Source organism: Eutrigla gurnardus (genome assembly GCF_963514095.1).
Source record: "Eutrigla gurnardus genome assembly, chromosome: 17".
Classification (NCBI taxonomy): domain Eukaryota; kingdom Metazoa; phylum Chordata; class Actinopteri; order Perciformes; family Triglidae; genus Eutrigla; species Eutrigla gurnardus.
In genome coordinates this window covers 7879567-7891780 of record NC_139928.1, presented here as the reverse complement: position 1 = coordinate 7891780, position 12214 = coordinate 7879567, and the positions used below count along the sequence as shown (strand labels likewise).

Here is a 12214-nt window from a genome sequence, read left to right as displayed (position 1 = left end):
GCACTTCCCCTCCAGAGCTTTTTCTTTGTCTGCTTTTTTGGAGAGCTTCTGATGTTCCTTACGAAGCCTTTCGTTCTCCCGTTTCGCGGTGTTCTTCTCCGCTTTCAGGGAGTTGTAGATGGCGGTCAAAGCTCTTTCCCCCTGGAGTTTGTTGTGGAGCTCAAGAGCCTGGCACTGAAGAGTCTCGTTTTCTTGCCTCAGGGCTTCGTTCTCCGAATTCAAGGTGTTGCTTTTGTCCAGGAAGGTCTTTTCGTCGGAGAGCTTTTTCTGCAGCTCCTTTAGCCGTTTTTGCAGAGTCTTATTCCGCATTGTACGAATTTTTCTCTCCTTCTCCATGAATTCATAATTTTCCTTTAACCCATTGGAAAGAGCAAGGTTTTCGCTCAACCTCTGGATGTCTTCGGTGATTCTGTTGTTCTGCAGCTTCATGGTGTCCATTTGTTCCTTCAGCTGGACGCAATTGTGCTTCAGGTGTTTCTGGTTGACAATCTTCTGGAAGGCGTCAGAGTGGGTTTTTCTTAGTACTCTGTTTTGTGCCACCAGGACTTTCTCTTCAGCTTTCAGTTGAGCATGATTGTCCTCAAAATTTTTTAGGATTAAGAGCTGCTCAGTCATAAACTGGGTACGCTCTTTCAAGATGTCGTTGTTTTTCTGCAGCAAGTTCTTATGGCCCAGTGTTTCTTTGTACAAGTCATGACAGACCTTAAAATGCTTAAGCTCTTTGTTGTGACACCGCAATTCCTGCTGCAGGGTTTCATTTTGACGGTGCATGTCTTCATTTGATGCTTGCATTGCGTTGTCTGTTTCCTGCAATACTTTCTCGTACACGACCTGTTTGCGCAACTCCTGAACGTCATGTTGCAGAGCGTCATTCTTCTTGCTCATGCCCTCTCGCTCACTTTTTACGAGACCGCATGATTCAAGCAAAGCTTTGACATGACGCTGCCTCTCCTCCAGCTGCAGGAGTTCTTCTTGCAGGGCACCATTTTCACTGCTTAGAACTTTGTGCAAAGCAGCTTCGTCCTGCAGCTCTTTGAAGCACTCCTGAATCTCACATTGCAAAGCCTCGTTCTGCTGACTGATCATCGCCTTTTCAGCTTTTGCAGCTTTGTAAGATTCTTCCAAACCTTTGACACGCTGCTGCTTTTCCTTGAGCTGTAGGAGTTGTTTTGTCAGGGCGTCATGTTGACAGCTCATGGCTTCTTTTGAAGCTTTCATTTCATCGAGTTGTTTGTTCAACTTGTGGATTTCTTGCTGCAGAGCAGCACATGCGGTTGTGAATGAACTTAAGCATGTCATTCATTTGCTTTAGTTCCCCCTTCACTGCATCGTACTTGTAAGCCATATCTGGCGGATTCTGGGCGATATCCAACTGATTCATGGTCTTGTTTTCCAAGAAATTCACAGGAGGAAATTAAAAAGCTCAATCACAGAAATACAGAACCAAGTTGTATTGTCTTTGTTGAAGTTTTTAGTTAATACCCTCTACTGCCAGGCAACTTATTTATATAGACTCTGAAGACAAAGGCTGTGACACGTTAGAATGTGTCACGGAATTTTGCCTTTGATCAAAGACAGTGCATTTGATCAAAGACAGTGACATCATCGAGGTGCTCAGTTCATTGTTGCCATGGCAACTGTGCTACTGAGTTGCACTATATGCAAATAGCATTGTTTTACAACAACATTGACAATATTAAACGGTTAATCTAGTCATCTAGTGGTGAAATTGTATTTTGCATTCAGAAGAATAGTGCTCTCTAGCGCCTCGCTGTGTGTGTGTGTGTGTGTGTGTGTGTGTGTGTGTGTATATATGTATGTATATATATATATATATATATATATATATATATATCCGGCTTCCTCCCACAGTCCAAAGACATGCAGGATGGGGATAGGTTGATTGATGACTCTAAATGACCAGGGCCCACTGGTTTTCATCAGTGGCCCTCTGCCCCCGACCGGGAGAGGAGCTGAGACATTCAGTAGACTGTTCTGGCTCAACAAATGGCTCTCAACTGCATCTCTTGCTCGCCCAATGCATTTTATTGACAATTTCCGCTTTTTCTGGGACCGCAGGCATCTTTTTTAAGACAAACGGACTTTGCCTAAATAAGCTAGGGGCAAAGCTATTCATCACCAACATGTCTTACTGCCTGCGTCATCCATCTGTCGCCAAGGACAAGAGACGAGAGGAACCAACAAAGAGGGAAGACGAAACACAGATTATCAGAAACGTCGAAGGAGGACTGAATGTGGATCCCTCCCCCACCCCCCCCAAATCTCCATCCAGGTCTTCATCATTCTCCCTCCCTCCAATAAACCTTTCTCTCCCCTCCTCCCCCTTGGAGTTCCAAGAGCTACCCCCACCTACCCCCCGCCCTTCTCAGATTATCAACAACGTCGAAGGAGGACTGAATGTGGATCCCTCCCCCACCCCTCCCAAATCCCAATCCAGGTCTTCGTCATTCTCCCTCCCTCCAATAAACCTTTCTCTCCCCTCCTCCCCCTTGGAATTCCAGGAGCTACCCCCACCTACCCCCCGCCCTACCCAGACCCCCTCTCCCAAGGCTGCAACTAAGTCACCAAAACTCAAGACCCCCTCTTCCAAAGCTGCAACGAAGTCACCAAAATCCAAGACCCCCTCTTCCAAAGCTGCAACTAAGTCACCAAAACTCAAGACCCCCTCTTCCAAAGCTGCAACGAAGTCACCAAAATCCAAGACCCCCTCTCTCAAAGCTGCAACTAAGTCACTAAAATCCAAGACCTCCAAGACTCTTCCCTTATGGCCACCTCTTCCCTTTTGGCCACCCCCTCCCCACCCTGACAGCAGCCCTGAATATTACTGAGACAGAAAAGGGTTCAGCAGTAGACCGCATTATCAGCTGGACCCAAGGTCGCCTACATCAAAACATGGCACCTTCTGCATTCCTGTTGTGACTACTAAGAGAGTAAACATTGGGAAACTTGAACACACTGCTAACCTAAACAATCTCATTCCTGTTCTCTCAAAATCAAAGTCAACCTCAAAGCCTGTCAATAACACCATCAGGATGGGTCTGCTAAATGTAGGGTCTCTTAATAACAAATCATTTTTAGTCAATGATTTTATTACCACTTCTAAACTTGATTTTATGTTTTTAACTGAACATGGCTAGAACAAAATAACAGTGCAAGCATTCTGATCGAGACAGCACCCCCCAACTATAATTTTATTGATGTTTGTAGATCTGGAAAAGAGGTGGAGGGGTTGCTGCTATATTTAAAAATACATTTCAGGGGAAACAGATGTCCCTTGGTGTTTTTCCATCATTCGAATATCTTTGTGCTGTGTTGAAATGCTCTCCCAGAGTTCTCCTGTTAATTATTTACAGGCCACCTAAATATTCGTCAAATTTTTTCGATGATTTTACTGAATTATTGTCTAGCATCTCCACTGATTTTGACTGCCTAGTTATAACTGGTGACTTTAATTTTCATATTGATGATTTGAATGACAAGGGTGCAAAAGAACTTTTTAATATTCTAGACACATTTGACCTTTCTCAACATGTGAAAGAGGCTACTCATTGTAAGGGACACACCCTGGACCTGATTATCACAAAAGGTCTCCATGTTTCTGATGTTTTTGTGACTGATCCTTCATTGTCTGATCACTTCTGTGTTTTCTTTAATATTTCTTTCATTCCTGACACACAAACAGAATCAAATAAGGTCAAAAAGCGGTACATCAATGAACATGCCAATGTACTCTTTAAAAATGCCATTTCCTCGTTACCACCTCTAAACCCATGTCATGCTGATGATCTTGTAAACATCTTTAATTCCAAAATTCTGAATGTCATAGATGTCATTGCACCTGCTACGGTTAAAACAATTTCTGGTAAGCAAAAGGCACCCTGGAGAAAAGCTGCTGTTGTGACAGCCCAGAGAAGAGAGTGCAGGAAGGCTGAACGAATCTGGCGGAGTACTAAACTTCATATTCACCATGACATCTATAAAGAGAGCCTCCGGGCCTACAATTTAGTCTTAAAAAGTGCGAGAGAAACATACTTCTCCAATATCATAAACAACAACACTAATAAGGCGAAAACCCTATTTGCAACTGTTGACAGACTGACCAACCCCCCAACACAAATACCAGCTAAACTCCATTCCACGCAGAAATGCAATGAGTTTGCATTCTTTTATACTAATAAAATTGAAGGCATCAGACGCGCCATCAATATCTCAAACAAAAAAGTTGGATCACCACCCTGTTCAGGCAAAAGTAACACAGCAATGATGGCAAGCTTTAATGCCATAGACTCTAAAACTCTAGTGGAAACGGTGACAAATCTAAAATCATCCACCTGCTGCCTTGATGCTTTACCTACCAACTTTTTTAAGAATGTTTTTGACTGCCTATCAATAGACGTATTGCAAATAGTTAATAACTCCATTCAATCAGGCAATTTCCCAAAGGCCTTCAAAACTGCAGTCATTAAACCTCTTCTAGTAAAGCGGAGCCTAGATGCCTCTATTATCAACAACTACAGACCAATTTCAAATCTACCCTTCATAAGTAAAATAATTGAGAAAGTTGTCCTCCAACAACTAAATCACTTCCTGGCTTCAACTGGCTGCCACAACAACTTCCAGTCAGGATTTCGACCTTTTCATAGCACCGAGACGGCCCTTATTAAAGTTGTAAATGACATCCGTCTTAACACAGACTCTGGCAAAACTTCAATATTAATGCTATTAGACCTCAGTGCTGCATTTGACACTGTCGACCACTCAATACTCTTGGACAGGTTGGAAAACTGGGTGGGGCTCTCAGGCACAGTCTTAAACTGGTTCAAGTCATATCTACAAGATAGGAACTATTTTGTTTCCATTGGCGACTTTGTATCAGAACCTACCAATGTAACGTGTGGAGTCCCCCAAGGTTCAATCTTGGGGCCAACTTTATTCAACATCTACATGCTCCCACTAGGACAAATCATGCAAAATAATAACATTGACCACCATTGCTATGCCGATGACACCCAAATCTATGTAGCACTATCACCAAACGACTATCGCCCCATAGATCTTCTGTGCCAGTGCATTGAGCAAGTCAAAGACTGGATGTGCCAAAACTTCCTACAACTAAATGAGGACAAAACTGAGATAATTGTTTTTGGTGCTAAAAAAGAAAGGTTTAAAGTAATTCAACACCTTCACTCTCTGTCCCTGAAAACCTCAAACAAAGCCAGAAATCTTGGGGTTATTATGGATTCTGATTTACATTTCGACAGTCACGTTAAATCAGTAAAAAATCAGCCTACTATCACCTAAAAAATGTAGCAAGACTTAGAGGGCTCATGTCAGCTCAAGACTTAGAAAAACTTGTACATGCCTTTATTACTAGTAGGCTAGACTACTGTAATGGTCTCCTTGCAGGTCTTCCGAAAAAAACTGTCAGGCAGCTACAGCTTGTTCAGAACGCTGCTGCTAGAGTTCTTACAAAGACCAAAAAATGTGAGCACATTACACCAATTCTTAAATCCTTACATTGGCTCCCTGTATGTCAGAGGATTGATTTCAAAATCCTCCTGCTCACATATAAATCACTACATGGTCTAGGACCGAAGTATATCACTGATATGCTCCCACTACATAAGCCTTCTAGACCACTAAGATCTTCTGAGACCAATCTGTTAGTGATTACCAGAGTAAACAACAATCACGGGAGAGCATCATTTAGTCACTATGCAACAAATGGCTGGAATAAACTTCCTGAAGATGTAAGACTTGCCCCAACTCTGACCACTTTTAAAACTAGACTGAAAACTTTTATGTTCACCATAGCTTTCTGCTAAATATTTTAATGTCTGCACTGTTTTTAATTATTGCAAATATGTTTTTATTCTATTTTCTTTCTGTAATGCATTTTTAAAATTTGTATTATTTTCTTTTAATTCTTCTATTTTTTTTTCTTTTTTTTCTTCTCACTTTGTTTTATGATGTGAAGCACTTTGAGTCTGCCTTGTGTATGAAATGTGCTATACAAATAAAGTTGCCTTGCCTTGCCTTGCCTAAATTGCCCATAGGTGTGAATGTGAGTGTGAATGGTTGTTTGTCTCTACATGTCAGCCCTGTGATAGACTGGCGTCCTGTCCAGGGTGTACCTTGCCTTCGCCCAATGTCCAGCCCCCCCGTGACCCTGAATACAGGATAAGCGGTAGACAATGGATGGATGGATGGATGGAGAACAAGTATACTCTGCCAATTTTGCAGGTTTTCCCACTTTCAAAGCATGTAGAAGTCTGTAATTTTTTATCATCACTTCAATTGTGAGTGATGGAATATAAAACAAAAATCCAGAAAATCACATTGTATGATTTTTAAGTAATTAATTTGCATTTGCCCGTTTTTCATATGTAGCCCTTGCCTAAATAATGGATGTATTTTGATGACAGAATATATAAACAATCCACAGATTCATGATTCATAGAAGTTCATGGTGTATTAAAATGTTTAAGAATGTATAAATATGGACAAATACAGAACAAGTTAAACATGTAAAATAAGTATTTGTTAAAAATATAAGTTAATGTCTTTTCATTTCATGGCATATAAACAAATAGTAAGTTCATGCTAATATGTTTGGAGGTGTATGATGATTATTTGTAGTTTGAGGTGAGGGGGTGGGAGGTAGCGCCGTGTTGTGGTTCCGAGCAAGCGAGAAGGGTTCACAGGATATTACAGGAGAGCGAACAGCTACTACGACAACGTCAATTCCAGGAGTTTAATGTAAAAATGGGGGCTTGTCTGGCACTGTGCTCGTTAGCCAGCTGTGTAAGTATCTCATTTCCATTGGAATAGTAGGCCTATCTTAAATGCAAAACGGAAGGCTTAAACGTCCGTTCACTCTCGTCTTAACGTTAGGCGAGCTAACGCTAAACTTAAGGCTAGCAAAATAAGCAACGTATTTTGACGTAACAGTCAACCTTAAACGCGTTTACGCTAAGTTAGGTTGTTATGTCAAATACTAGCTGTAGTGGACATATAACATTAACGTAAAGGGAGTTGGCTTCGCGAGACAGTGAATCAGCAAATAATGATTCAGGAACTGTCAGAACAGGCCACTTGCACTAACGTTATAAACATTAAGCCTTCTAGTAGCTCACTTAAGCTAGTGATGATGAGGATTCAGCAGGTGGAAAGGGGCTTTATAACACCGATGTATTATTATTATTATCATTATGAGTAACGTTTGTGGGTGCTGCCTGTCTTGGATGCATCATGGGAAATTCACTTTCACGATAAATCAATTCTCAGCCATGTATTGGAACAAAACTTAACGTTATTTATGCCAAAACGGTTGCATACATTAATTTGACAGTTTATTACTGTTGTATACTTGTTTGTTATTGTTTGGTTGCTGTGTGTTTTGCGTATGTAGTGTTTCTGTGGTGTGTATGGCTATGGATGGATACAGTGCTGTGAAAATGAATTTCTCCTAGGGTACAATGAAGTGTAAAATCTAGTTTTAACTCTGTATTTGTTTTCCCTGCCACTCCTTTGCCCTCCATCACTCACAGGCCTCTTGTCTGTGTGGCTCAGCACCATGCCTTCTGTGCGGCTGCTGTATGAAGGTATTATTGGTGCAAAAGGTTTGAGCACCCGTAACAGTGGAATTTGTAGTTGTGACAGTGATTGTGTATGTGTATCAGTAAATTTGAAGTCACAGACTCTATGAGTTGTGTACTTTTTTCTCTCCACAAATACAACACAACACTTACACATTCACAAATTCTTAATTACAGGTGCACAAATCCTATTTTACAAGTCACAGATTAAAAAACTGACACGCTCACATTTTTGCTCCTATTGTTATAGTATATTTGGTGCAAAACATATTTGTGTACCTTTTATCAGACAATGTGAAGTTGTGGACAAAATTTGAATGTGTGCAAATCTGAATGTGAACTTGTGCAATAAATGTTCAATGTATGTAAAATAATTTCCCACGAAAATATTTGTGTTCTTTTAAAACACAAACACAAATCGAGAAGTACAACTGCGCAAATCTTCCCCACGAGTCACAGACTCTGTTTCCTTCACCTACAAATCCTTCTTAAAGCCTTCTTAACGCTACGTCGTTCGTAACCCCTACTTAGAGTTCCTGCTTAACATTTCGCGTGTTTCCCGAAACGTTCTTTTCTACGAATCTCTTTCGTACGTCACACGTTGGTAAGAGTGGTCTGGAGCGCTCTTAAGCCCTGATTATGCTTCCGCGTAGTGATAACGCAACGGCAACGCAACGGCCACGCAGTTGCTTGGAGACCGTGATGGTTCTGCGTTGGGTTTACGTGTCGAAATGCAATTCAATGCCACACCGGTAAAGGGCGCTATGTTTTTTGTAAAGACTGACCGACCGACCGAGACTCTTGGCGTATATCGTCGTAGCCTCGTTATAGCGTATTTGTTTACTTTCCGGCTTTAAATTTACAATTTTTCAGAACTTGGTGTTTTATTTCTTTGTGCAAAAGCGAGAAGGTGCAAACAATAAAACGAGGTGCAAACAATAAAAGTAGCCTTTTAAAAGTTTAAATGGCGGTGTTCAGCGGATGTAGTTAGCGGACCAATCACAGCCAATGCCGCTGCGTTGGTGTTGCGTTGCTGTTGCGTCGCCTCGACGCGCGTCTAGGATTTTTGGGAGGCACACGTCAGGCCCTTGCGTTGACGTAAGGGGGGTCCGCAAGGACGTAAGGGGTCCGCAAGCCCCCTTGCGTTGTGTCGACGCGGAAGCATAATTCAGCCTTTAGAGCCTTCTTAGCTCTACCGTAGTGATGTTTCCGCTCCTGACGCTAGTCGCCGCCAATGTACAGTAATCCAGAAATCCCCGTTGCGCATGGAACTGCACATTGCCAGTGTTGTTTCACCAGTGGTTTTAAGTCATTCATAAAGAAAATAAAAAGAAAATACGCATGCATTTCATCACAAGGCTAAGCTTTACCTCATCCTCAAAAGTAGCCTAGGTTTATTAAAGTGTCAAAGTAAAGGCATGCACAATCCTGCAAGCAATTTGGGAAATTGGCACATCGTCAAACAATTAAAAAATGTCATAAATGGACGCCGGTGGCAAAACTGTGGCAGCGATACAACGTATCCTTGTGCTGAACCAAAGACGTCGCCATCCTCGGAGCCGTTGGAATACATAATTTCATAAGGATCAACTTCAATCCCATGGATATATAGACCGACGCGGATATATTGCATACATTTCGACTACAACAGCAACAAATACGCATGTAATTAATGCTGTAATTGGCTCAATCTCCTCTGCTGTTTCTATATTTATTATATCTTTTTTTTTAAATCAGTATATGGTAGTATGTTGGACCATGGTTAAATAAATGTTCAGGCCTAGAACGATTTCTAGCAATGTTTTATTCTCAAACACTGCAATAGCCTACATTTTATAATATAATGCTGTCATGCATCTGCGCATGAAATGTAAAATCGAACTCTGAGCAATCGATTTCAGCACTTTCTTTATGGACAGTGCCGTGTACCTACGACGTAAGGAGTGTTTCTTAAGAAGACTCCTAAGAGGCCGTTCAGGAACCACGACTACAGCGGTAAACAACTTTGGTAAGTCATAACGTAGGAGTCTTCATAGCGCGCTAAGAGTGGACGTTATCGGGAAACCGGGCCCTGTGCATTCAGTCTATGGTGCAAAAGGCGGGTGCTGATCTGAGAGCGACTGATCCCACAGCCAATCAGAGGAGAGGGGATTTTCCCCCCACAGCCAATCAGAGGAGAGGGTGGATTCAGCACATGCTAAACTAACAGCAGCAGAGACAGCGATATAGGCAACTTTCAAGGTAGGTTGTATCTTTAACCACATTAATAAATAAACCCCGACGCGAAGCTGAGAAATTTAGCGTCCTGTCACTTTTCCTCTGTTTTGGTAACCATCCTCCTGGCCGTGTGCATTTGTTTCCAATGAATATACGTATGTGTGTGTATTGTTGTAGTCTTATCTGTCATAAACTGTAAGAGAGGAGAGCTGTGACCCCGGGTCAGATCGGCTCATGCAGGTTTCGTTTTCAGAAAACAGACGTGGAAGGAAGAGAGTCAGATTCATATAACTTATATGCTCTTTTACAAGATGATTCTTTCTAGGTTTAAAACATGGATCTATAAAAAAGACTAGTTAATATCTATGCTTGAAAGATCTCAACGTAGTTAAGTAAATTACTCCTATTCTCCTCTGCCTTCTAGGAAAATGACGGATCCTGGTTGTTCATCTCAGGTGAGTGTCATATGGGTAGGCTAATGGAACTTTAAAGAAATTAGCACGCTAAGACAAAGTTGTTTTATTTTTCTAAAATGCATATTTGACAAACTATTGCTTCCGACTGTTATTACGTTACATTCAATTTAATTTTCACATTTTTCCAAATCACCAGAACACAAACATTGAAACAGCAGTCCGGATGCTTTTGAGCTGCATAGCAAATGAGCTGCATAGCAAATGAGACTGGAGCTAGGACAGGAGCTGGGACTGCTGCTGCGACTGGAGCTAGGACAGGAGCTGGGACTGCAGGGATTGGATCTGTGACTGCAACTGGGATTGGAGCTGGGACTGCAGGGATTGGATCTGTGACTGCAACTGGGATTGGAGCTGGGACTGTAGGGATTGGATCTGTGACTGCAACTTGGATTGGAGCTGGGACTGCAGCTGGCAGACCAACAACCGTGCAACATGAGATGCAGAGGTAAGTGACTGCCTCGAGGATCCAAAAGCATTCCCAGGCCAGCTGAGTGACAGAGTCCCTCCAGCATGTCCTGGGACTTCCCCGGGGTCTCCTCCCAGTGGGGCATGCCCCTAACGACTCCCCAGGGAGGAGTCCAGGATGCATTTGAAAAAGATGCCTGAGCCTCCTCAGCAGGGAGGCATTATTTTTAAAGTTGGATATTTAGACTTCACATATTAATAAGTGTCTACTCTTCATCCAAGGTGCTTCCCATCCATGTTCTCTGGTCAGAAGCGTAAAAGGAAAGGAGGAGATCTACCCCGTGTCACTGTGTGCAAGTACACAGAGATACAGTTCTGCTTGCTGTCACAAAACACCGACAGAACCCCCAAAGATGAGGCAATCCTACTCCAAGCAGGTCTTGGTAGAAGGACTGTCAATATAGCTGACAATGCCCTCCACACAGAGGTGAGTTTTAAAGACATTTTTAAAAATCAGTTTGAAATAAGTAGAGGTTGATGTGTAATGACATTAACAGTGATATTTGTTGTACTGCTTTGAAATAGCTTTCATTATGCCACACAGCTTTGTGGTTTTTAACATACTAAATTAGATTATTGTCAGCTGCTCTGAGCTGGAGCAGACCAGACACCTGCCTAATATTGGCAGGTGGTCATAATGGTCCCTTTGGTCCTCCTTTGCTATCAAATACACAACTGCTATCAAATACACAACAAACTGGGATGCACAGTTTATTCTAACACTGTTCTAACACCAGCCTTAACCTCCCCAGCAATTTGAGCAACAGTAGCTTGTCTGGTAGATCACACCACAGGGACCAGCCTTCACTCCCCACATGTATCAGTGACTCTTAGCTGCCTATGACTCTGTCATCAGTTAAGCATAGTTCCTTCCTTGATAGATACTGACCACTGCAGACTGGGGATACCAAGAGCTGTACTTTTTCAGATTCTCTGACCCAGTCATCTAGTCATCACATTTGGCCCTTGTCATACTAACTCAAATTCTCAGGCTTGCCCATTTTTCCTGCTACTAACACATCAACTTTGAACATTTTTGGTCACGAATATACCACACCCAATACCAGGTGCCACTTTACATTCACTTTACTTGACAGTCACCACAATATTATGCCTGACCGGCGTATATTTTCAGCAAACTGTACAACTCTGTGTTATCAATTACCACTAACCTAAACCCATTTCTGGAAACATAAGTAAGTCCGTAAGAGACATTCAAGATCATACAGTGCACACTATGACAGTTTCTAACTTTTTACAGATAAGCAGTACACTACAACTAAATTATCCCAAAATGAGGAGTCTGTGTGGTGGCTGGCTCCTCCAAAAAGCTTCAGGTAAGATTACTTTGTTGTATACTATACAGTACCTTTAAGTAGAGGTAGAAAGATTGATGAGAAGATTGTCATCTACATCATCCCACTACAAGAGAGAATG

At 42.0% G+C, this 12214-nt stretch overlaps 1 long non-coding RNA gene across 1 annotated transcript; it reads left to right on the top strand.

Annotated features, from left to right (window-relative positions):
- Window positions 1–9722: 9722 nt before the first annotated feature.
- On the top strand, window positions 9723–10502 carry LOC311027943. Its single transcript, XR_014598658.1, has 3 exons — window positions 9723–9860; window positions 10261–10291; window positions 10449–10502. It is a non-coding gene; the product is annotated as an uncharacterized lncRNA (long non-coding RNA).
- The last annotated feature ends 1712 nt before the right edge of the window (window positions 10503–12214 follow it).